The 26,353-nt window shown below is 41.5% G+C and overlaps 1 protein-coding gene and 1 pseudogene across 3 annotated transcripts in view; one reads left to right on the top strand and one right to left on the bottom strand.

Moving 5' to 3' along the window:
* The window catches only part of GAB2 (GRB2 associated binding protein 2), a 199,583-nt gene that overhangs the window by 21,226 nt on the left and 152,004 nt on the right, over nt 1–26,353 (top strand). The window lies entirely within an intron of this gene.
* Nucleotides 13,117–14,648, bottom strand: LOC116476743 (zinc finger protein 75D-like; annotated as a pseudogene).

The following is a 26,353-nucleotide window of genomic DNA, read 5'->3' as shown; positions in this document are numbered from 1 at the left end:
ATCTTATCAAGATTTCATCACATTTCATCTATCCATTTTTCTATTTCTTTGCTGGAATATTTAAAGTAAATACTAGACATGTACGTAAGTCTTATAAATATCACGTAAGTGAATGTACCACACCTGTGTGCACATTCCCCCAGTTAAACATTTGTTACTTCCAGTTATTCACTGTCATATACAGTGCAGGCCTGTCGTGTCATATAGGTGGCATGTCAGAGTTTCACCCATGTTCATGAGCCATAACATTTAGGTGTCATTAACTATTACCACAGTTCACTGGGAAGATTTTCTCGGGTAGACAGTGTGTCTTTCCTTAGCGTGCATTGGAAGAACATGCCAAATGGAGTTCTGCTGACTTGAAAGAGCAGGGGAAAGTGCTAAGTTTTACCTATAGTATCATGAGGATTGTTGAAATGAGTTTGTTGCTTTGATCTTTTCATATAATTTCCTAGAGGAAAACATTGAGTATAGGCCAGGGATATGTGTGTGTGTGTGTGTGTGTGTGTGTGTGTGTGTGTGTAGCTATTCACAGGCATGACCATAGCACACTACAGCCTCAAACTCCTGAGCTCAAGTGCTCCTCTCACTTAGCCTCCTGAATAGCTGAGACTATAGGTGCACCACTGTGCCTGGATTTACTTTTTTGGATACCAACAGAGACTATAACTTATTGAGGCTAAAACCTGTTAGAGGTCCACTTGAAGATACTGTCATTAACAGATAGTAAGTATCTACAGTGTACATAAGTATCTACAGTGTACATAGTATTCCCCTCAAAGTTTATAGTCTTGTTGGGGAAGCAGCTTGAATGTAGAACGTAGAATGTACTGCCAGGCAGTACATACTACACAAATGACAAAGACCAGTGCCATAGGAGTCCAGAAGAGGTTGGTCTAGTGTGGTCAATGAGGTTAGTGTCATAAGACCTATATTTAGATTTTACTTGTGGGTAATCTGCCATTTCACCTCTGTGCCCTCATTTCCTCATACATTCCTAGGACTAATTTCACTTGCCACCTTGTGGCAGCCTTTCCTGCACCATCCACCTCATCAGAATGAATTATGAAGCTCCTTCCTCCAGCTCACCTGTGTCACTGTCAGGCCTTAGTTCCACTCAGTAACTGTTGGTTTACACTGTGCTTCCCCTAAAATGGTAGCTTTTCCAGTGCACCATGCCCTTTGTTCATGTTCTTGTAGCCTTGGTACCTAAAGCACAGTAAGTTACTGGTTCATTAGTGCTTTATATGCTTTTAAGTTTTGAACAAATATTACTCAGGATTGGTTATATTGCTTTGGTGAAAAAAGAGTGAATTGGAATTGAATTGAAAATGTGATTTGGTTTTGGGTTTTTTTTTTGTTTTGCAACAGGTTTTGGGAACTTTCATAGTATATGCTATTAAAAATGGGTTTTTTGTTAATATTTGTTTTATTCACAATAAAGTAATTATAAACACACATCACAAAAATAACAATATTAATAAATAGCACTTGTAATACTCCTGTCAAGCCTAAACATTAATATTTTAGAGTATTTCCTAGTCTCTTTTTCCTGTATTTATATTCGCTATGTATATTTTACAAAATGAAGGTGAGGCTGTTTCACCCTTTGTGTGCTTTAAGTTAATATATTGAAAGTATTTCCCTGGCCGGGCGCGGTGGCTCACGCCTGTAATCTCAGCACTTTGGGAGGCTGAGGTGGGTGGGTCACTTGAGGTCAGGAGTTGGAGAGCAGCCTGACCAACACGGAGAAATCCCATCTCTACTAAAAATACAAAATTAGCCGGACACAGTGGCACATGCCTGTAATCCCAGCTACTTTGGAGGCTGAGGCAGGAGAATCGCTTGAACCCAGGAGGCAGAGGTTGCGGTGACCTGAGAGCACTCCAGCCTGGACAACAAGAATGAAACTCCGCCTCAAAAAAAAAAAAAAGAAAATATTTCCGCATCACAAAATAGTCATCTACAACATAGGTTTTAATGGCCACAGAGCTTCTCAAGCATGTGTAATAAGGACACTTTAAACATATGTTTTTACTGGTTCTTGATGTTGAATTATTTTAATTATTACGTTACCAAAATTTGTATAAACAAACTGTGAGGTGTAAACATGTTCTTATAGCTCTCCTACAATTATAGATGAAAACAAATTTACAAATTCAATTTAAAACTTCAGAATCCATATAATTCACATTAACAACAGTAGATATTTTGCTGGAACTAAATTGGTGATTCAGATGTGAATATGGCACTTCTTTGACGCCTGTCTGTCCTGTGTCCCATGCTTTTTTCCTACCACATTTCTTTGTTTGAACTACGGTGAAACTGCTTTGTGTAGCAAGGCATTGGCTTTTAATTGGTATGACCATGTTATTTATAAGCTGTCACCTCTGTCCTTTCTGATTAGTCATTAGTATATGAAAATTAAGGAACTTACTACTTGATATCTGTAAGATTTTAAATGCAAATGCTGGCAATCAAGGAATAGCATTCACCTGCAAGATGATTCAGATAGTCGAGACTATGCTGATATTTTTTAAGAAGATCATGCTTGAGTTGAAAACTCAAGATTGACAAAAGAAATGTGTACTGGCTTTGCAGATCGCTTAGGATATGTTGGATGCTATTTTGAAAAATCCTCATGTAATCATAAAAAGCATGAGCTCTGAGGTTAGTCCTGGATTGGAATCCAAACTAAACCTCCCATATGCTTTGTGGGTGTGGGCAAGTTTCTTAATCTTTCTGAGCTTTAATCTCCTAGTCTGTAAAATAGAGATAATGGCAACCTTAGCCTGTTCATTGAATAGTTTTCACTTAGAGGGGTGCAAACATGAACGATTGTGTTTTTCTCCAGTCGGAACTCCCAACTGCTCTGTCCAAATCTCCCTTCTCCTCTCAAGGACAGATGATACCTGAGGCAGAGTTCACAACCTCCTGGTCACACTGGGTTACTGAAAGTTGACCATTTGAAAACTTCAGTATATCTAATTGAAAGGTTTACTTACTCCCGTTACAATAACCAGGCTTGTGGCTGTTGGGATATGAAGTGGGAAAAGGTGGACTTGGTTTGTTTATTTTTGGGATGGAGACTTGCTGTTGCCTGGGCTGGAGTGCGGTGGCATGATCTCAGCTCACTGCAACCTCCGCCCCCTGGGTTCAAGTGATTACCCTGCCTCAGCCTTCTATGTAGCTGTGATTACAGGCATGTGCCACCACGCACAGCTAATTTTTGTACTTTTAGTAGAGACACGGTTTCACCATGTTGGCCAGGATGGTCTCGAACTTCTGATCTTATGTAATCCACCAGCCTCGGCCTCCCAAAGTGCTGGGATTACAGGCGTGAGCCGCCACTCCTGGCCTGGCTTATTTTTTCTACTCCTCTTCCCCATTCTTCACCTTGGAGAGTGTATGGGGTGGGAGGAGATACAGTCTCTCTCTGATATTTCTTCCCTGGCCCTTCTGGTCTCCAGTCATTCCAGTGCCCAGTTTCCCAATGTGTAAAATGAGCAAGAGGGTGAGGGACAAGGATACGAGTCTCTTAACTGGCTTCTCTTGGGTCCTCCTAGATGGCATTTACAGGTTGCCTGTCTAGCACTGTCTGTGGGTCCACTCCCCATTGTTGTGAGTTCTTTAGAGGGTGGGCTTCCTCACTGCATGATCTCCAGACCTGGAGAAGAAACTGGTATTTAGTTCTTTTCATCTCTTTCAGGACATCCTCACTCTCCTCTGGTACCACCTGGCCCCGGTCCACTTGCTTATTGGGCAGCCCTTTTGGGTGGGGAACTGGCAAGAGGGCTTAAGACCAGCAATTTCTATGGACTGTATGACCCAGGGAAGACATATCTGTGCCAAACAGTGGGGTAACAGCAGTGCTGCTTCTTCTTGCTCAGTTTCTCCTTCCTCTGTCCAGACTGGTGCAGGCCAAATCTGTAAGTCAACTGCCTGATCAGGTATTCACAAGACATTACACTTTTTAAAAGTTTTTACCCCAAACCTTTTCTTTTCTTTTTTCTTTTTTTGGTACCCCTAGTCTCTGTAACTGATGATCTTGGAGCCCACCATGGGGTAGGGAGAGGACCACCCCAAAATACAGCACATTATAGTAGGTCAAGGAATCCAAGATTTCTCCTCTTACCTCTGCTCTTCTTTTGTGGACTCTGGGGGGAGAGGGACAGTGCAGGAACACATGGTTGGGATAGAAGATCTCATAGTATAGCTTCTTTTTTGTTTTTTGGTGTTTTTTTTGAGATGGAGTCTTGCTCTGTTGCCCACGCTGGAATGCAGTGGCGCGATCTCGGCTCACTGCAACCTCCGCCTCCTGGGTTCACGCCATTCTCCTGCCTCAGCCTCTGGAGTAGCTGGGACTAGAGGCGCATGCCACCACACCCAGCAAATTTTTTATATTTTTAGTAGACATGGGGTTTCACCATGTTGGCCAGGATGGTCTTGATCTCTTGACCTCATGATCTGCCTGCCTCGGCCTCCCAAAGTGCTGGGATTACAGGCGTGAGCCACCATGCCTGGCCCATAGTATGGCTTCTTAATAAATTCTTTAATTAGCCTGGCACCAGTTATTGACTGCTGTCTTTACCTTGTGGGGAACTCGCCTCCTCTCTGTCTTTAGTTGTGAGTTCTATTTACCAATTGTGGGGCAACTGAAAAAGTCCCATTCAACATTCTCTTACATAACTACCTTATGGATTTCTGTGGTATTAAATATGATAATTCCAGGCACATTGTAAGCACTCTATAAATAAATGGTAACTGTTACAATTATTGCAGTGCCAAATTTATTTGATTCTTCTGTTCTTGGATATTTTAGTCCTTAAGTATTTTCCGCTATTTTATAATAGATAATGCTGTGATAATCTTTAGAGCAAAGACTTTTATCCTCAGGATGAATTTCTACAAAAGAGGGTCTGATTCAAAGGGTATAGCTATTTGTAAGGCTTTTGATGCATCATACCAAATTGGCTCTCAGAAAGGATAGTTTTGGCTTCCCTGATTCTTCTTTGATATTAGACATTTTAATTTTTTAATACTTGATAATTTGATAGGTGAAAAAATAATTGTTTTGATTTGGATTTCTTTGCTACTGAGTTTGAATATATTTTCATGTATTACTGGCTCGTATTTTAAATGACTTCCTGGTTCAAATGCAAGGTGCTTTTTGATACACTTTATTCGTGTAATTGGGAAAACTGTGTGACTTCAGGCATTGTAATAAGGGAACTTGGAATAACTAGAGCGGGGAATCTCCGGCAGTAGGGAGGGAAAAGATTGATCTGACCTGATGTTCCTGTTAACTCAGCAGCTCCTTTTTGAGACCTTTGCAGTTGTGATTCCATAGATTTCCCCCAGGCAGCCTTTTGATCTTTATTCAGTTTCAAGGCCTGCCTCAAATGTCACAAGGTTTGTGATACTTCCTGATATCCTCCTGAAGGAGATTTATCTTCCGTCAACATCCTGCCTCTCTGCAGCTCCTATGACGTTGCAGCGTGACTGTGTTTTTAGTCTCTTCTCTTAATTATGGGGACTTCTCAAGGATAGTCATCTTTCTTTTCTAACCTGGTGTTCGGCACATAGGTACAGAAGCAAGAGATAAGATGGTGGAAAGTGTTGCAAGAAAGTAGAATAGGGTGATTAATTCCACTTGGAGTGGGGTAGTGTCAGAGGCTGCAGAGAAAATTATAATTGAGCTGGGATGTGAAGAATGAACAGGAGTTCATCTACAGATGGAAAAGTAATACTTCAAATAATGAGAACAGTTTAAAGGCCTAAAGATGTGAGCTCATGAATGTCAAGGTAAGGTGTGTGGATGGAGAGGGATGAAGAACAAGGTTCAAGTGAGTCTCTCTGTTCTTCTCAGTACCCCCATCTTCATTACCTTTGCCTACCGTGGTCTCTGCTTTGTCCGGAGTATCTTCTCTGTCCCCTACCTCCTTAGACTCTATCAGTCATTCCACAAAGTTACTGAATACCTATTATGTACTTGCATCAAGAGAAAGAGGCAAAAATGGGTTCATGGACAACTTGGAATGGCATCATAGGAATGTTAGCCCCATCCTGAAAAGCCAAGCAGAGTAGTGCCTTACCCATATTCCTTTTCGACTGCACTGATTGTTCCTAACAACTGAAACGTTTTCTATTATAGCATCTGTAGATAAAATAGATAACAATCAAAAGAGTTACAATTTATTTAGTCCCTTCTGATGGGACAGTGGTTTCTTTCCAACTAGGCTTAGACAAAGAAAACACAATTTTCTTCTCTTTTTTTTTTTTTTGGAGACGGAGTCTCGCTCTGTCGCCCAGGCTATAGTGCAGTGGTAGGATCTCAGCTCACTGCAACCTCTGCCTCCTGGGTTCAAGCAATTCTCCTACCTCAGCCTCCTGAGTAGCTGGGATTACAGGTGCTCGCCACCATGCCCAGCTAATTTTTTGTATTTTTAGTGGAGACGGGGTTTCACCGTGTTAGCCAGGCTGGTCTCACACTCCTGACTTCATGATCCGCCCACCTCGGCCTCCCAAAGTGCTGGAATTACAGGCATGAGCTACTGCACCCAGCCAGTTTTCATATTTTCTATAGCTGTCTGCTTCTGTATCAGTTCCCATCTTTGTTCCAGTTTCTTTGGCTTGACAATACATCTTCGGTCATCATTAAAGCATGCCCAAAACTTAATGGCATAAGATAACCATTTTATTTTACTCATAGATTCTGTGGGTCAGGAATTCAGAGAGGACATGGCAGGAACTTGTTTCTGCTCCCCAATATCTGGGGCCCCAACTGGGAAGGCTTGAATGGCTCAGAGTGACTTGACTGCTAGGAACTGAAATCCTCCGAAAGCATCACTTACATACCTGTCACTAGGGCTGGGATGACTCAAAGGCTCTGCTCAGCTGCAGTTGTTGATGAGAGCACCTACCAGTGGCCTTTACGTGGAGCCCAGGCTTCCTCTCATGGCAGTCTCTAAGCAATCAGACTGCTTACATGGTGCTTAAGGGCTCCAAGAGTGAATGTCTTAGTGGCCAAGATGAAAATGTCATGGCCTTTTTTAGTGACCTAGCCTTAGAAGTCACATTAGTGTTACTTTGGCCATACTTTATTGATTGAAGGAGTCACAAGTCCACTCAGATTCATGGAAAGGGAACATAGACTCCTAACCTCTTGGTAGATGGAGTATCAAAGAATTTGTGGTCATTTTAATTTTTATTTTATTATTTATTTTTTAATTTAGAGACAGGGTCTCAGTGTCACCCAGGCTGTTGTGCGGTGGTATGATCTCGTCTCATTGCAGCCTCAACCTCCCGGGCTCAAGCAATCCTCCCACTCAGCCTCGCGGACAGCTGGGACCACAGGTGCATGGCACTACATCCAACTAATTTTTCTGTTTTTTGTAGAGATGGTGTTGCACTATTTTGCCCAGGCTGGCCATTTTTTAAAACTGCCACAATAACATTTATTTTTCAGGATAAAGTCTCCTTTGAATCTTTTCAAAGGTCAACTTCCTAATCAGGGCTCTTTGAGTAAATACTTCCTCTTTGAGAGTACTGCCCACTTCCCTGTTTCTGCTGGAAATCTTACTTGGTCAAGGCAGAGATTGCATCTGCATTGTTGATCTCCAGATCCTCATCAATCTAGAACAGTGTCTGGCAAACCGTTGATGTTTAATACATATCACTGATTATGTAATGCTTACTATGTATTTGTGTGAGAGAGAAGAGGATATCTACGTTGGTATCTGTGTGGAATTTTCTTTTTTTTTTTTTTTTTTTTTTTTTTGATGAGACAGAGTCTCGCTCTGTCACCCAGGCTGGAGTGCAGTGGCGCGATCTCGGCTCACTGCAAGCTCCGCCTCCCGGGTTCACGCCATTCTCCTGCCTCAGCCTCTCCGAGTAGCTGGGACTACAGGCGCCCGCCACCACGCCCGGCTAATTTTTTATATTTTTTAGTAGAGACGGGGTTTCACCGTGGTCTCGATCTCCTGACCTCGTGATTCGCCCGCCTCGGCCTCCCAAAGTGCTGGGATTACAAGCGTGAGCCACCGCACCCGGCCTGTGTGGAATTTTCTACCTCAGTGTCCAATTTCTGATGTATTCCTGAGTCTCCTGCTGAGACTCATTCTGTCTTTCAGAATGATGTGCACGAACCCATTATTGGAGGAGATCGCAGTACTGGACATCTGTCTCAAAGTCTGTATACACTGAGAACTCCTTGTTCCAACTGTAGGCCTCTATAGGTCCACCAGTCTCTTAGCAATTTCTTTATATATATATGCTGGAGTGCAGTGGCACACTCTTGACTCGCTGCAACCTCCACCTCCCTGGTTCAAGTGATTCTTATGCGTCAACCTCCCGAGTAGCTGGGATTACAGGCACCTGCCACCATACCCAGCTAGTTTTTATTTTCTTTTTTGAAGATATGGGATCTCACTATGTTTCTGAGGCCGATCTCAAACTCCTGGGCTCAAGTGATCCTCCTGCCTTGGCTTCCCAAAGGAACAAGTCTTTTTATGAGACTGGTTAAGGTCTCTATATAAGTTGGGTTGACCTAGTGAGAAATCCTTTGTTTATAGCTTGCTGTTGTGGGCTATAAAGCAATAGCCTCGCCAAACCTGGTTTCATTTATTTCAAACCCTTTGTAAACCAAGGGAACAGATGCAAAGTATCTCCTTATTTTCATGAACTTCCATATCAAGGTTTTCTGTTAACTGAATTTGTGATTGGTGAGCTTTAAGCCAGTGAGTACTATTCTCTTTTGTTACTGCACGTGGCATGTGTGGTGTTAACATACACTACACTCTAAAGCTGCCTGGTCCTGAACTATTGAATTTATGTGGTGGTAAGTACAAAAGGATCTATATTATGCTGAAAAGAACAAAGTATTATCTTATCCATGTACAAAATTATTATACAACAAATGCCTAAAATTCCTGCTGTGTGCAAGGACTTCAGCTAGGCATTGCGAGGGATAAAGGTATAACAAAGAATGATACTAAACTGATGATATTGGTAACTTGTGGGGATTTGACTGGCAGGGGTGGTAAAAGGGGCTTCAACTTTATGGTGTCTCAATTCTGTTTTTAAAATAACAGCTTTGTTGAGATGTAATTCAATACCATAAAAGTCACCATTTAAAAGTATACATATTCAGTGTTTTCAGTATATTTATGCAGTTGTACAGCCATCACCACTATTTTCAGAACATTCTTACCTGAAAAGAAAACCACGGCCGGGTGCAGTGCCTCACACCTGTAATCCAGCACTTTGGGAAGCCGAGGCGGGTGGATCACCTGAGGTTGGGAGTTCGAGACCAGTCTGACCAACATGGAGAAACCCCGTCTCTATTAAAAATACTAAAAATCAGCCGGATGTGGTGGCACATGCCCCTAATCCCAGCTACTTGGGAGGCTGAGGCAAAAGAATCACTTCAACCTGGGAGGTGGAGGTTGCAGTGAGCTGAGATTGCGCCATTGCACTCTAGCCTGGGCAACAAACAAAACTCCGTCTCAAAAAAAAAAAAAAAAAAAAAGGAAAACCACATGCTTTTCTGTCATTCGCTGAAAGAAAAGGTAGAAAAGGACATGGAGTTGTTCTTCATGTCAATCTCAGATGTTTCCCCCAAAGTAAAATGTCATTTTTCCTGTTCTGATCTCAGAACATGTTGATTGAGACTCTATCTTGGCACTTAATATATTCTGCCAAGAAACTAGGAGCGTGAATACCTCTCCTTTGCTAGCTTAGGAGGACCTTGGGAGCAAAGACTAGGTCTTGTGGTAATTTTACCACCTGTTGAGTAAATGCTTAATATGTACTCATTAAATATCAGTTTGAGTTCTGCTGACATTCTTAGACTTTTGAGGTAGATTTCTAGGAGAAACATCTTTTCTGACCAATACATCCCTAGTTCATTTCTCTGTTAGGTGGAGTTTCTCATTCTTCTGTTTCTACCCAAAGAAGTATGATTTAAGGTAAGGTAAGGGTTAACTTTCTTTCTCGCTCTCGTTCTCAGTCTCTTTCTCTCTCTTTTTAACAACAAAAATAAGCAGGACTGGTGGTGGGAATAGAATCATTGCATTTGCTTATTTTGAAGTTATGTTCTCTAAGGATATCCATAGCTCTGAGGGCAGAAGAGGGTTGGTAGAGAACATTTGGATAAAGATAAGAGAAGCTATGTTCTGGGACCATATTGTGAGTCCCATCTATAAACAATATGATGCCAGGCACAGTGGCTCACATCTGTAGTCCCAGCTTTTTGGGAGGCTGAGGCAGGAGGATCACTTGAGCTCACAAGTTCAAGATCAGCCTAGACAACATAGCAAGACACTGTCTCTACAAAAAAATTCTTAAAAATAGCTGGATGTGGTGGCACATCCCTGTAGTCCCAGCTACTCAGGAGGCTGAGGTAGGAGGATTGCCCAAGCCCAGGAAGTTGAGGCTGCAGTGACCTGTGATCATGCCACTGCACTCCACCCTAGACAACAGAGCGAGACCCTGTCTCAAAACAAAAATGTGGAGGCCAGGCACAGTGGCTCATGCCTGTGATCTTAGCACATTGGGAGGCTGAGGCAGCTGGATCTCTTGAAGTCAGGACTTCAGGACCAGTCTGGCCAACAAGGCAAAAAACCGCATCTCTACTAAAAAATAGAAAAATTAGCCAGGTGTGGTGGTGCTTGCCTATAGTCCCAGCTCCTTGGAAGGCTGAGGCACAAGAATCGATTGAACCCAGTAAACAGAGATTGCAGTGGGCCAAGATCGTGCCACTGCACTCCAGCCTGGACTCTGTCTCAAAAAAAAAAAAAAAAAAATACGGAGTCATAATTTATTATGCGTATTATATACATATTGAGCACCTACTATGTAGAGTACTGTCCTGTGCATTTCTTATGTATTAGCTAACCTTCACTTATTTTCTCCATTTTGTGGATAAGAAACTAAAGAACAAAGTGTTTAGGAAAATTGCAAAAGATGTCTCCATTAGAAAATAAAATAACCACATTTTGACCCCAAGCAATCTTCCTCTAGTGCCTGGTTGGTGTCTCTATATAAAATAAACTGAATTTGAATCCTGGCTCTACTATTTAATAGGAATATAGCTTTGGATAAGTCATCTAATCTCTCTGAGCCTCACTTTCTACATGGGGTAGTTGGCAGATTGTGAGTAAAGCTCCTTAGTCCATTGTGATTCCCTTCTGCCATTTATTTGTGGATTTTTCTTGCTAACTCTGTACAGTCTGACAGTAGCAGGATACGTGAGTGATGGCAGATTTCAACTATTTGGTTATGTAATGATTAAGCAGTTCTACACATCCTTTTCTATCGTATCAACAACTTTGTTTCTCAACCCACTGAGAGACCACTGGTACTGTGGACTTAATTCTGACCCATTGGTAAAGATTTTCGTAATACAAACTTGATGAGAACTTGATAACGTGATGGTCAGTGTAGCTTGTTAGCAGTGAAGAGCAAGAACATTGTACCCTAGACTTTAGAAATGTATATTTCAGAAAGTGTCTGAAAACCTTGACCAATGCTAGTACATCTAGAGAAGATGACAGCCCAGGGGATCATGTGGGAACCATGCCAGATAAGGAGTAGTTGAAGCCTCAGAGGTCATACGGTGTGAGGAAAAGAAGAGTTTTAAAAAGAAAGAAAAGAAAAAGAAGATAGTCCATTGTGGCAGCTCACACAGAATCTAAAGTAGGAGGACTGCTTGAGCCTAGCAGCTCTAGGCTACAGTGAGCTATGACCTAGCCACTGTACTCCAGCCTGGGCGACAAAGTGAGTCCCCACCTCATTCATTGATTCATTCATTCATTCATTATTTTGGTAACAACATTTTTGTTTAATGTCTAAATCTAACGAAACATGCCATTTTCATTTAAAAGTACAATTTTATGAAATAATAAATATATAGAAGGCTTGGCCAACATTTATAAACCAGGATCTGACACAGATGTAAATCCATGCCTTCCAACTTCCTTGACATCACATTGTCTCTTCATAAGAGATAGTCACTTTGGCCAGTAGGGAAGACAGGAAAACCAATAACATGAGTAAACAATTTCCATCTTGCCTGGCCCTGACTGGGGTCATTACTCTAAGCCACATGCCTTACTTTGCTCTGACACTTCAGGATGTTCCCTCCTGGTATTAGCTGTGCACCAAAGCTAAGAGGTCACAGGGCCCTCCTTGCCATTCTCAATAAATCAGTTTTGCAAAACCTCCAGGCCTTCTTGCAGAGTATTCAGGCATATAGGGTTGTAGCTGATCAGCCATAAGGACAGACTTCCCTTTAGGCTGTGCAGCAGTATGGCACCAGTTTGAAAGCCTCCGTCCAGTGCACATAATGAAAGTCAGAAAAAGACCTTCATTACTTATGTGTACTTTCCACAAAGAAACAGATACCTGGATGAGGGCCAAGACTGCCTCCTTCATCATTTCATTTTGTATGTCTGTGTTGACAGAGTCAGCAAGAGAAGAGATATCAAGTGCTTGCAAGGTCCCTAGGTCTGTCCTTGTAGCCAGACCTTCCCTTGCTACTTGTAATTCCTTGACAGAAGACATTGTGGTAGTGGGTACTCAAGAAAGAAGCAACTAGAGTGGGGCACTTCTCCCAGGGCAAACACTGAATCCTCTTTCTGTTATAAAGTTCCCTGAGTCCTGGGTTTGTTTGTTCACGTAGATAGAATGATAGCTGTTGAAACTGTCCCTAACTTAGTAATTCTCTCTGAACTCCCTTGAGAGGGCCCAGGTACTCTTACTTTCCATCTCTCCTGACAAAGAATAAAGAATGAGTCTAAGAGTCTTGACCATCGTATATCTCAGGCACTGACTGGGGATGGGGAAGCTTTGAATAACCAGATACGTACGTATAGATAGGTAAAGATATCTCATAGCTACACTTTCTTTTTTTGTTAATAAAATACTAATTATGTATCAGTCTTGTGCTAGGCACGAAAGATGCAATGTTGAATAAGACAGGTTAGATAACTTTTGTGAAGCATAACATGTACCCCTCCCAAATGTTCTATTGATGACAGATTCCTATCATTGGGTGCCTCACAATTTTGTATTCTTTCATCACATCTAAAATCAAGCTCTACATGGTAACTTTCCTCAGTTTGGAGACATTGGACATACTTCCCGTCTTCTGTGGAGTTTCTGGTATCTGAGAAGGCTCAAGTGCCTACTAAAGTTTCTCCTGCATATGCTACAAGTATAAGGCTGCTCACCTGTGTGAGTTCTCTGATATTTAATAAGGTGGGATTTGTGAATGAATATTTTCCCAAATTCATGACATTTAAAGGGCTTCTCTCCTGTGTGAATTCTTTGGTGTGTTTGTAGATTTGTGTCATAACTAAAGCTTTTCCCACACCATAAGCATCTATATGGGTTTATTCCTTGATGTGTCATGAAGTGCTTATTAAGACCTGAACTCCATCTAAACCTCCTGTCACATTGTTGACATTTATAGAGTTTCTCTTCAGTGTGAATTCTCTGGTGCTTAATAAGATCAGAGCTAACTCTGAAGATTTTCCCACAGTCCTGACATTTAAAAGGTTTCTCTCCTGTGTGGCCTTTCCCATGAAGATCCATAACTTTTGGAAGCTCTTGTTTACAAGTTGTAAGTTTCTTTTCTTCCTTGGAAAAGCTTGATGCCATTTCTGTACCCTGTGGGTATCACCATGATTTTCCCTGCCCTTTGTTTTCTGGGCAATATTCATTCTGTTCTTTTTTGATACTTTGTATCCTGCTGTTTGTATTTCAGTTGCAGAAACAGATATTATAGGATAGTCATTTCCAGTGTCATTTTTTAGCTTTAACGTTAGAGAGATGGCAGTCTCATAGATATCCTGCATTACATCATTGTAGAGAGTCTTCTCAAGAGGATCTAATAATTGCCATTCTTCCTCAGAAAAGTACATAGCCGTATCTTCAAATGTCAACAAACTCTGGGACTCAGGCCAGATGAGCTTAGATGCAATCTTCCAGTCTCTGGTGATTTTGTGCTCAGAAAGGGCTAAAATCTGTTGAACATGCACAGCTCTTTCATATACAGGCTGGGTTTCTTTGTGAGTATTCCAGCCCAGCTGTTCTTGTAGTACCCTGTATGTATTCCAGTATTCTTTCTAGAACAGACCCATTGGTTCGAGGTCTACTGGCTTCCACTTGAAGCCTGGGGCCACTGTTGTTCCTCCCAAGAGCATTGCCTCCTCTCACAGCTCGTGGGCTGTGACCTCATTCTTTGTTCCACCAGGTTCTCTCTGCAAGCGTTCCACCAGGACCAGAGCCTGTTTGACATGCTGTGGATGATGCTTCTGCCCCCAGTTCTGGGTCCCCTTGGGCAGAATGGTCAGGAACTGCTCTAGTATCAGCATTTCCCAAATGTGCTTTTTTGAGTGGATCTCTGGCCTCAGCCACTGATGGCATAATTTCTGAAGTTGGTTGATAGCCTCAAGTGGTTCAGTTGCTTCATGATAATGGAAGCTCCAGGAGTGCCTGTGAGCACTCCCAGGACCAAGACTCTCTATTTGTGTGCTGTATTTCTTACTCTGACTGGAGTTCTCTTTCACAGACCTATTGGTCTCCCACATAGCCCCCATATGAGGGTTCAAGCATGCATCTGCCTTCAGCTCTCTCGTTATCATTTGCTCTAGGAAAAGTTTTACTCCTGTGTGTGACATTCACACCCATCTGGTGCCACCTTTGAGGTGTGTCAGGTTTGGTACATTTTGGTACAAAATGAGGGTGCAGGTTTGGTACAAAATCAATGAATAGATCTTCCCAAGAACACTTCAGTCAGCTCTGGCTTCCCTGGAGGCCCCTTTCCTTGTCCTTTGCTCAACTATGCCTCTGTCGCCATGCCTGCCTGCTGCTCTGGACAGCGAAGCTCTCTGCTCCTGCACCACTGAAAAGCAATGTCAGGAAAGCCAGCGATGTCAGGAAAGCCCGCAATGCCTGGCGAGTAAAGCTCCAAGATTTTGGGAGCCTTGGAAAGGGCCTTGGAAGATCATTTCTCCCATTCAATCCCTCCACCTCCCAGAGACCTTACTCTGACTCACTACTTCTGGGACGAGGTCTGTGGCCATTCATTTAATTAATTGAGACAGGGTCTGGCTCTGTTGCCCAGACTGGAGTTCAGGGGCACGATCTCAGCTCACTGCAACCTCCGCCTCCTGGGCTGAAGCCATCCTCCCACCTCAGCCTCTGGAGTAGCTGGCATTACAGGCGCACACCACCACACTTGGCTAATTTTTGTATTTTTTTTTTTTTTTTTTTTTGAGAGACAGTGTTTTGCCATATTGCCCAGGCTGGTCTCAAACTCCTGGGCTCAAGTGATTTTTCCACCTCACCTCCCAAAGTATTAGGATTACACACATGAGCCACCACACACGGCTGAGACCCCACTTCTTAAAAAAAAGATAAAAAGAAAAAGGCATTGTTGTAGCTATTCCATTCCTTGTGTTTCAGTGTTTGAATTAATGAATTTTTTATTTTATGCCTACTTTTCATGGAAATGGTAGTATTCCCTACTTGCCAGTCATGACTTACAGCCTTTTCTGGAAGATTGTTTCATTTTTGTTTTTTCTTTTTTGAGACGGAGTTTCGCTCTTGTTGCCCAGTCTGGAATGCAATGGCATGATCTCAACTCACTGCAACCTCTGCCTCCCAGGTTCAAGCGGTTCTCCTGCCTCAGCCTCCCAAGTAGCTGGGACTACAGGCATGTGCCACCATGCCCAGCTAATTTTGTGTTTTTGGTAGAGACAAGGTTTTGCCATGTTGGTCAGGCTCATCTTGAATTCCTGACCTCAAGTGATCCACCCACCTTGGCCTCCCAAAGTGCCAGGATTACAGGCGTGAGCCACCACACCCGGCTGGAAGACTGTTTCTAAAGTCAGACAAAGGATAGACTAAATGTGTTTTCTGAGAAACGTTTGTCTAGGGAATCTGAGAGGCCAGAAACCTTTACCATAAGTAAAAGAACCATGGCTCATAATCTCTAGTTTTCATCTCATACTGTTGACTTTTAATTGAGTTCCTTGTTTTAGTAACATAAATGTTTTCTGCTCTCAAATCTACAGGGACATTATTAAAATTGGAGGAACAATATTTGACAGTCTTTTGAATGTTTAGAAAAACAGGGTTTATTGTGGCTAAGTCTAAAGGGTCTCATGGTTACAATTGACTGAAAAGGAAGGAATGCATTACTTTCCATGCGTGGTGACTTAATTTTATGTGCAGTACTATGCAATACACAGAGACTTACATAACTGCTGTTCTTGGCGGGTCTATTAGACATTAAAGTGTAAGTATCCCTATTGTTATTTACACTAGGAAAAAAAAGCATACCTCAGGTCTTTGAGAATCTAGGAAAGCTTTGTTTTAGAATATTGCCTCAGCAGAAGGGGGCCAAGGAATTGTAGGCTTTTACTGAGTGCTTACAGGATGCCTCTCACTGGGGATGTAAATACAGTCCTTGGCCTTCAGGAGCCAGGTGTAGAAGGAAATCAATCAACGGTAACTGAGAGCCACTGAGATGCTGCAATTCCAACATAAACAAAGTGCCATGAGAGCACAGAGGAGGGTACAGCTAATTGATTGGTAATATTCAGAAAAGGCTTCAGGGCTTAGTTCCATCAACCAGGTCTGGAGGGATCGGTAAAACCTGGACTAGAAGAAGAGAATAAAGGTCATTTAGCCAAAGGGAATAACTTGTGAAACTTGTTACTGACACACTGGAATGATGAGAATGGAGCTGATATATGAGAAGTGGTGGGATTAGCATGGCCAGGTTATGAAGATTCTCATATGCTAAGGAGTTAGGGCTCTTATTCTTTAAGCAGCAAGGAACTGCAAAGTTAAGTGTGTAGGTTTTAATGGCCTGACCTCACTTATGTGATACAGCCACCTCTGGTTCTCTGATTAAATAATTTGAGAAACAATCCATACTGTATTTCTTTTTCATGGTGACTCTATATGTACATAGCTACGTTGGAGACTCTGAAATGATAAACTCATTTAATGTGCTTAACACAGGATCGAATGTGCTCAAACATGGAACCTTTTTTTATCTCTTTACCTTTTAGTTTTTAGTAACATGTTTAGGACATCTGATATAGGTAAAGGAGGAAGAGGGAGAAACAGGCTTCTGGGGAAATAAAAGAAGAATCTTTCTCACCAGTCTAGCAGTATTTGGCTGTAGCAGGTGGGAGGAGGTAGAGCCATTTCTTAAATCTAAAGACAGCTCTGTACTGGGAGTGAGGAGGTCTAAGTTCTTATTCTGCCTTAGCTGTTAAATAAGCTGTGTGCCCTTGGCCAGTTCACTACTTTTTTGAGACTCATCTCTCAAGACACAGATGATACTGCTTGACCACAGGTTAGTTGGAGTCTGTGTTAAGTGCTTTGTATGTGTTAGCTCATTAAATCCTCAAATCAAACCTAAAGTTGGATTCCCATTTCAAAGATGAGAAAAGTGAGGAATTGAGAGATTAAAGAAGCTATTCAAGACCACCTTCTAGTAAATGAGATGGATGGGAGATGGGACATTTTCAGTGGAAGAAACAACTTAAAGGCACAGAAGTGAAAAGGAGCAGGTGATCTTTAAGGAACAATGTGTATAATTTGGTATTGTCAACCTTAAATAGTGAGATTCAGAAAATACGATTAAGTAGAGTCTATTTGAGTGCAAAGCTTGAGTATGGCCACCTGGGAGACACTGACTCCAAATGAATGGGGTCAGAGTTTCAAAGTAAAGAAGATAAGGTTTCACTTATATAGGCAGAGACACAGAAATTTTAACAGGATTACAACATTTCCCATACTAAGACCAGTGCATACGTTAAAGTGATTTGACTGGTTAGAGATTCCTACATTCCAAGGAAGATTACTCCATGAGGAGGGACAACGTTCTGAGATGGTCTTATCTCTGGCGCCATTTGGTCTTAATTACGGGGGGGGGGGTTGGGGGGTGGGGAATGGGGGCAGAAGTTGCAGCTGCATGTGATTCAGGCTGCATAGCCACATTCCTCCCAAGGCTCCGAGTAATTTAAAGTTCCAACAGCTTTCAGTTTGAATTATTTAATTTCACAGTGTGTAGTGGACTTGGAAGTATAATAGGAGACAAAAGTGGAAAATGTAGATTTAGGCCACGTTCTAGAGGCCTTTGAATGCTGTGTTTTATTTGCATTTTATTCTGCAGCTATTAGGGAGTCTTTGTCATCCCAATTTTCAAATGAGGCCTTAGAAATGTTCTCATTGGTGTAATCCCAGCACTTTGGGAGGCCGAGGCAGGCGGATCACGTGGTCAAGAGATCGAGACCATCCTGGCCAATGTGGTGAAACCCCTGTCTCTACTAAAAATACAAAAATTAGCTGGTCATGGTGGCACGCACCTGTAGTCCCAGCTACTTGGGAGGCTGAGGCAGAATCACTTGAACCCGGGAGGCGGAGGTTGCAGTGAGCTGAGATCACGCCACTGCATTTCAGCCTGGCGACAGAGCGAGACTTCATCTCAAAAAAAAAAAAAGTTCTCATTCAATGTCATTCACAATTGTTTTATATTCCACTAAGCAGGGGGATAAATACCTTATTGAAAGAGTGCTTGTAGACTTAGGTAGACATGGATTTATAGTCCGTCACTCTCTTGCATACACAAAAAAGTATAAATGAAACACTGGTAAAGAATTTCTAAAACTACTTCATAATCAATTCTAGCTTTGAAACACTTTTTAATTCATTATTCATATTTGCCTACATAATAACTGCCCTGCATGCCATCAGGAGTATTGATGGTGCAACATTTCTTAAAAATGATTCAACATTGTCTTCAAATTTTTCTTTCAGGTTACTGACACGTATTTTGCAAGTTTCAACTTTGGCACTTTCTTGGTCTTACTAGAAGATCTTAGCAAAAAGTCTCACAACTACTGAAATTCATGTTTCTCCTTAAAATGGCCCTTGATTTATTTGTTCAGGGTTGTATTTGTCCAGTCACAATGCCAGACATGACAACCAAGTACACTCTTGTGCAGGCAATAACAGCTGTGTCCTGACTGCAGCTTAACTGTAAGACACTCTCAACAGTAGGAAACATTCTGATTTTGATGTTAAAATAGAATTGAATTTGAATTAATGAAATACAGTAGCTTGTTGAAAATCATAGGATGATGAAGGTATGGGGACCCATTTGCTCATTGTTGTCAATCCAGCCAGTAGGAAATCTGTCTTGTCGGTCAACTGTGTGAGAAAACCCTTTCCTAAAGAGAAGCTTTACCTTTTCTATTTCCCTGTTATTTTGAATTTACACTTACTAAGGAGGAAACCAAGGCAGGAAAGACAGCCAAGGACATTTTAATTGACTCAAGAAATACTTACTTTTAACCAAGTCTTTTATGTTCTGGAAAGTGCCTCGAGATCTTTTAATAATCTTGCCAAATCAGCATTTCAATTTGGTACTCAGGATGAGTGATTAGAAGTCATGACAAACCAGCTAGCTTCTCTGTGGAGAATAGCTGAAGCCTCTGGAGAACCACAGTCTTAAATTAGTCTGAAGAAGTGTGAGGTCACAACAAGAAGTAATGTGAACAGGAGGAGTTATTGATCAGATGGTTCAGAGAGCTGGATGATCTTAATAACATGATTCCATTTTTCCTTGTATGTAACAAACACTTATTGACTGCTTCTCTTAAATTCATCTCCTTTCTCCTTCCTTGCAACACCTTAATTTGTGTTCAGACATCTGCGTGATTCTGGGGAAGCTGGCTCCATCTATCCTAAGCTTCAGGTTTGGCTAGTTAGCACATTCCATTCCCCCAGCCACCATGATTATTTTGGATTGGGCATGTGATCTAAGCAGGTATAGTCTGAGTGTATTCTACTTGGTGTGGTAAGTGGATATAAGGCCTCTATTCTGCCATATGATTTGGTTAAATATAAGAAGTGTCTGTGGGGCACAGTGGCTCGTGGTTGTAATCCCAACTACTTGGGAGATGGAGGCAGAAGGATTGCTTGAGGCCAGGAATTCAAGACAAGCCTGAGCATCATATTAAGACCCCTGTTGCAAAGAAACAAAACAAAAGAACAAAAAGAAAAAAGTGACTATGATCCTAGGCTTGCAAAGAAGTTCACACCACCACAGATATGCACTCAGGGTGAAGGGAGAAAGAGAGAACCAATGCCTTCACATCAGGGTTGCTATGAGAATTGAATGGGAACTTGACTGTAAAGCACCTTGCAGAAAAGTCTGACATAAAATATAAATTCATGTTTTAAGGACTTTTGGAATTGCTAATGACAAAAACCAACTCAGGTAAATCCAAGCAAGAAATAGAAATGTAATGGTATGATAATAAGGAAGCTCAGAAAATTGAAGAAAATTTTCTAGATACCAGGTGACCTTGGGCACACAATCATATTTCAGTGGCCCAAGGGCGCTCATTGTATCTCATACTGCTTGTCTGTGTTTGACTTTCTTTTCTCCTGTAGGCAATCACTGGCAACCCTCAGTCCTCTCATCTCTGTAACCTAAAAGGCAAGGTCCTTACTTTTAGAACTCCAAGTTTAAAATGCTGGGGAAGGATACTGACAGTTGGGGCCATAATTCTACCCCTGGACTAAGCCAATATGGCTAGGGAATTGGAAACTACGGTAGTCAGACTAGAGCTACCTGTGCCTCACCTGACACTCACGTGGTAGGTGTGGAGAGGGATGAGTGACAGCTTCGCTCGGAATCATGTTTGCATCTCGTGGAAAGCAATTTTCCCCCATGAGAAAGGGAAACAGTGCTGGATAGTAAAACAAGTATCCAGTTATTCAGTACTTGCTTTTTGTCTGAAGCAGATTCGTCCCTTCTTATCTCTGGCGGGGTGGAGGGAAAATAGGAAAGTAGGAGAGAGAGTGAAGTGTAAATTTTATTGTGTACTTAACTACGTAGTAAGTAAACTTTGCAGGTATGAGCCGATCGCATCTCATTTAATCTTTACTACAATACTGTGCGATAGATAATATTCCCATGTCAGCCAGAAACAAGCTCAAGTTAAGAAACTAGCCCAGGACTGTATAAAGCTGAGTCCACTTGTCTCCAAAGCATAATAGGCTTTTCTGCTGCTACCACGTTCTTCAAAATAAAGTGAGTTAAACTTACCTGGTCAACATGCCGGTCCCCTGTACTCCCTGCTACCAACTCAATGTTTGTGTCCCCCAAAAACCGTATATTGAAATTCTAATCCCCAGTGTGATAGAATTTGGAGATGGGGCCTTTGGGAAAGTTGAATCATGAGCGTAGAGCCCTCATGATGGGATTAGTGTCTTTATAAGAAGTGAACACACAAGAGAACTTCCATCCAGTCACCTTTTTCTGCCATGTGAGGACACAGCAAGAAGGCAGCCCTCTGTAAACCTGGAAAAGGGCCATCACCAGACACTGGATCTATTAGTTCCTTCATCCTGGACTTCCCAGCCTCCAGAACTGTGAGAAATGTCTGTGTATTAGGCTGTTCTTGCAGTGCTAGAAATAAATACCTGAGACTGGATAATTTAAAATGAAAATAGATTTAATTGGTTTACAGTTCTGCAGGCTTTACCAGAAGCATGGTGCTGGCATCTGCTCAGCTTCTGGTGAAGCCTCAGGGAGCTTTCAGTCATGGCAGGATATGAAGGGGGAAGAGGCACATCACATAGTGAAAGCAGGAGCAAGCTTGAGAGACTCGGGGTGGCAGGAGGTGCCACACACTTTTAAATAACCAGCTCTTACAAGACTCACAGCACCAAGCCATGAGGGATCCACTCCCATGATCTAAACACCTCCCACCAAGCCCCACCTCCCGTACTAGGGATTACAATTCAGCATGAGATTTGGGCAGGGACAAATATCCCAACTGTCAGTCTGTTGTTTAAGTCACCTAGTCTATGGTAATTTGTTATAGCAGCCCAGGCTGATTAAGACACTTCCCTAGTCACAGTCTCGGTGCCCCCCTCCAACTCTCCCTCATCATGAGCCTAGATTAGAACTTGAAACCTAGGTTGTCCAGACTTACATGGTTATTCTTGCCTTATCCTACAGTAAACAAAGGATGTATTCCCCATCTTTTAATCAGAACAGAATGTGTGAAAACACATTTTCAAGTTTCACATATACTGAACACAACCTCTTACTTAAAAGATGAAAAAGCTGTAGCAAGAGCTGGCTGGTCTGTATTTGAATCCCATTACCTACTAACTAGGCAAGTATTCTGTGTCTCAGTTTTTTCATCCTTAAAGTGAGGCTAATGATGGAACCTATCTCATAGGGCTTGTTGTGAAGATTGAATGAGTTAATACATAAAGTGCTGAGAACAGTATCTGGTATACAGCAAGTACTGTCTCAGTGTTAGCTCTTTATTAGAAGTATTGTTATTCATCATTAATGGGCTCTTATTAATGCCAAAACAGGCAGACTTTGCTTAGGGAATCTTCATTTTGCTGCTTGAGTTCACATCTGGGATGTAGGTACTTAGCTCTCAAAGAGAGCTGACTACAATCTAAGGCAAAAATAAACTATTTGTAGTCCAGGAAGTTCTAAGGAGGAAACAGTCTCCCTGCCTATCTGGTCCTGTTCATACACATATGATTAACATTTCTCCCATATTTCTCCTCTAATTATGCTTACGTTCTGATCTTTTGCACATGGAAGTTTAAATAAACTTCCCCCTGTTAGACTATGGGAAACAGTTAAATCTGGAATGCACAGAGCTGCTGTATCCAAAGTACTGCAGGTGATTTGGCAGAAGGGTGGTATAAGGAGTAGGATGGTCTGAGCACATCTGGCAGGCACCAGAAGTCAATGGAGAGTCTGTGTATGAAGCTTCTGAAGGAAATGGAATATAGTTTCCTCTGTGAGGAGCTAGGACAATGTGGCCCCCAAAGAAAATCTGAAGAGCACTCTGTAACTTATTAATCAGTGAGTCAAAGATGGAAATGGAAGGTTATATCACTATGTAAGCTTTACAAGTTTTGAGGTGTTTGGGCCCTTTCTCTGCCTCTCTCTAGTTCAGCTCAGATTACTACCTGATTCTAGAATGGGATCTGAAACTCAGTTGTAATGGGTAAATCTCAAGATGTATCCATTTACTTCTATATCAGTGGGCATACTGGGAACTATACCTCTAGATTGCTGATCTGTTGTATCTGTCTCTAATTTTACCATATACTTGCTGTACTAATAAATGCCTTTTTAATGTTAAACATTTTACAACAAATATTTCCACCATATCTTTGCCACTGAAAAGACATTTTATATCAGGAAGAGCCTTAGATTTTTCAAACTGTGTATGGATCAAAAACTACTTTAATTAAGCTGTGCCCAGACTAAAAAAAAAGTACAAACAAAAAAACCCCATTTCAAAATGAAAATGAATAGTTGTGGCCTTTGATTTTAAAAAATCTCACAAGATAGACTGAGACTGTTTTGTAGTAGTAGTAGTTTAATTCAAATACCCAAATATTAGCAGGGCATAGTGGCATGCATCTGTAGTCCCAGCTACTTGGGAGGCTGAGGCGGGAGGATTGCTTGAGCCCAGGAGTTCTAGGCTGCAGTGAGCTATGATCGTGCAATTGCACTCCAGTGTGGGTGACAGAGCAAGACTCTGCCTCTAAAGAAAATACAAAATAAATAAACGAAATACACAAAGATTGCAAAGTGTGCAGTTTGTGGTCTTTCCTTTACCAGTGTACCTGTGTGTGAAATAGAATTTTCATTACATGCTACAATTAAAATAATATTTCAATAGACTTGATGCTGTTCCTGATTTGAAGATCCAATTTAGTAACTGCATTCTGGCACTTGTTCCCCTCCCTACCCATCCACCTTGTTTTATGCATAGAATAAACCCATAACATGTTCTTTCTTAGTTCTTAGTTTCCTGGTGTATCTACCCACCCATTAGAATAATGGGTCTTTCTTTTACATTTCTGTAAAACTGTGTGCCATTATATTACTTACTAAATTGTATTTTAATTTAATGTGTATAATTTCTGTCCAACTCCAATAAAATATCAAACCCTTAAAGATAGGGATATTATTCATCTTTGTATTTTTAGCATTCAGCATAATGACCAGCATATAATAGACATTCTGCAAATATTTGAATCATTATTTTATACATTAAGAAATGGATAATGAGTAAGGTGTAACAACTTCACTAACTTGTCTAGTCAGTAGCAGAACTGGCACTAGGACTAGACCCCGGGACTTCAGGTTTCCCCCCGGGTGACCCCCAAGTCTTTCCGTTGTTGTAGGGCTTTGTTGACATGGACAATAAGGTCCTACATAGACATAGTTTTATAATGAGTTCAGAAATGGATCAACAAAAGTGAAACCTGTGACAAATACCAGATTATTTGTATTGTAGACCTTGGTCTTAATAATTTTGTTTTTCTTCGAGGGTTGATGGCAGGTCATGAGATTTGAGAGAGACACACAGTAGTCAACTGTATGGAAAATATTGAGGAAGTGTGTTTTCGGATTACAAAACTAAATTGGGATCAACTTGGACTTTTTCAGTCAGGCTGTTAGAATGTGTGTCTAAAGTTGGCCTGCTTATCATGTGTTATAATATAATATTCGTTCGGTCAGACCCTCTGATTTGTCAAATCCTTGCCAAAAATGGGTCCCATAGAAGGCAACCTGGGATTAGAATGCTTTTAAATGTGAAGTGTCAGGTTTCCAGGATAAACCATCTTCACTTAGCAGAACTAATTCCTTTAACAAACATTTGTTGATTCCAACTGTGTGTCAGGTACTGTGCTAGCCTGGAGCAGCAAAGAATGATAAAAAGAACCGTGTTTTAGAGGAGCTATTAAGTCATATTCTCTCCCCAAACTGAACAGCTACACAAGGCGGTGATTTCTGTTAGAGGGGTTTGTGTGATCAACTAACAACAAAGGAGCTGGGAACCAAGAAAGTTTGGTCAATAATAACAACAATGACTACATTAATCCAGTATCATGCCAGGTTCTATTCTAAGCAATTTACATGTATTACTTAAGTATTTGTTTACATTTGCGGAAGTTTTCCTTGTCCCGGGCCCATTCAGTGTGCTATTTTTATCTCTACGTTTAGAAACTTTGACCTTTTTTGGTTTGTGGCTTGTCCCTTATTTGATTAAAAAAGTCATTATATGGCCAGGCGTGGTGGCTCACGCCTGTAATCCCAGCACTTTGGGAGGCCAAGGTGGGCAGATCACCTGAGGTCGGGAGTTCGAGACCAGCCTGACCAACAAGGAGAAACCCCATCTCTACTAAAATACAAAATTAGCCGGGCGTGGTGATGCATGCCTGTAATCCCAGCTACTCGGGAGGCTGAGGCAGGAGAATCGCTTTAACCCTGAGGCAGAGGTTGCAGTGAGCCGAGATTCCGCCATTGCACTCCAGCATGGGCAACAAAAGCGAAACTCTGTTTAAAAAAAAAAAAAGTCATTATAATCACCTAGTAGCTTTAGATCTGACTATATAATGTATACAACAGAGAAGAGTTGTTTGCTCCATAAACATGTACAATTATTTGTCAAAAAAGAAATACAAGTTATTCATATTAGTATTCACAGTTTTCCCTTTAGTTTCTCACTGACTCAGTGTATCTACCGAGATTCCCTTGGTACTATCTGTCCCTCAGGTAGTCTGCTTGCCCAGTGGTAAGGCTTTCTAGGGTGGAAGGATTCTTTCTTACTGGGTCTTCTTCCAGGACTCTACTTCTTTCTAATAGGCTGAATGGAGCGAAAATGTAAAAACAGGGAAGACACGCTGAATCTTCTTAATAAAGAATTTTTAAGATAAAGGGGAAAGGAGAGAATGCAAATTTGAAACTGGTTTTGAAGGTTGGGAGTGGGGTAGGTTGGTGAGTGAGAGACCGTTGAGCAACTATATTATATGAGAGAATTGATTAGGAGATAAAAAGTGTGTTGCGATTTTGATTCCTTCTCGTATCCATTGAGGAAAGCATGTAAAGACTGGAATTACTGTTTTTTCACTTTTGATTGTTGGACTGTCTTTCTACCCAGGGCAGCCACTTAGGTTGCTGGGGTTTATTCAGGTTATACATACTGTGCCTCTCTATTTTAACTGGCTTTTTGTCCCTTTCCTTGCTTAGCAGTTTTTCTGCAAGTAGCTGATAAATGAGGAATTCTTAAATTCTTTTAAAGGGTTTTTCCTGAAAGATAAGTTTTTTTAGAGAAGTAGAATGGGCCTGGGGAATAATACCAACCTTAGATGTGGAACCTCTAGGGGCTGGTCAAATGTATTTGGCACACTTACTCTTTACCATGTCATCAACCAACACTTGGATGTCTTTCTTATTTACTGCCTTTATCGTTGGAGCTAC

Source organism: Hylobates moloch, unplaced genomic scaffold (assembly GCF_009828535.3).
Source record: "Hylobates moloch isolate HMO894 unplaced genomic scaffold, HMol_V3 SCAFFOLD_11, whole genome shotgun sequence".
NCBI classification, from domain to species: domain Eukaryota; kingdom Metazoa; phylum Chordata; class Mammalia; order Primates; family Hylobatidae; genus Hylobates; species Hylobates moloch.
Note: the sequence above shows the minus strand (reverse complement) of the source record. Positions and strands in the feature narration are given on the sequence as shown.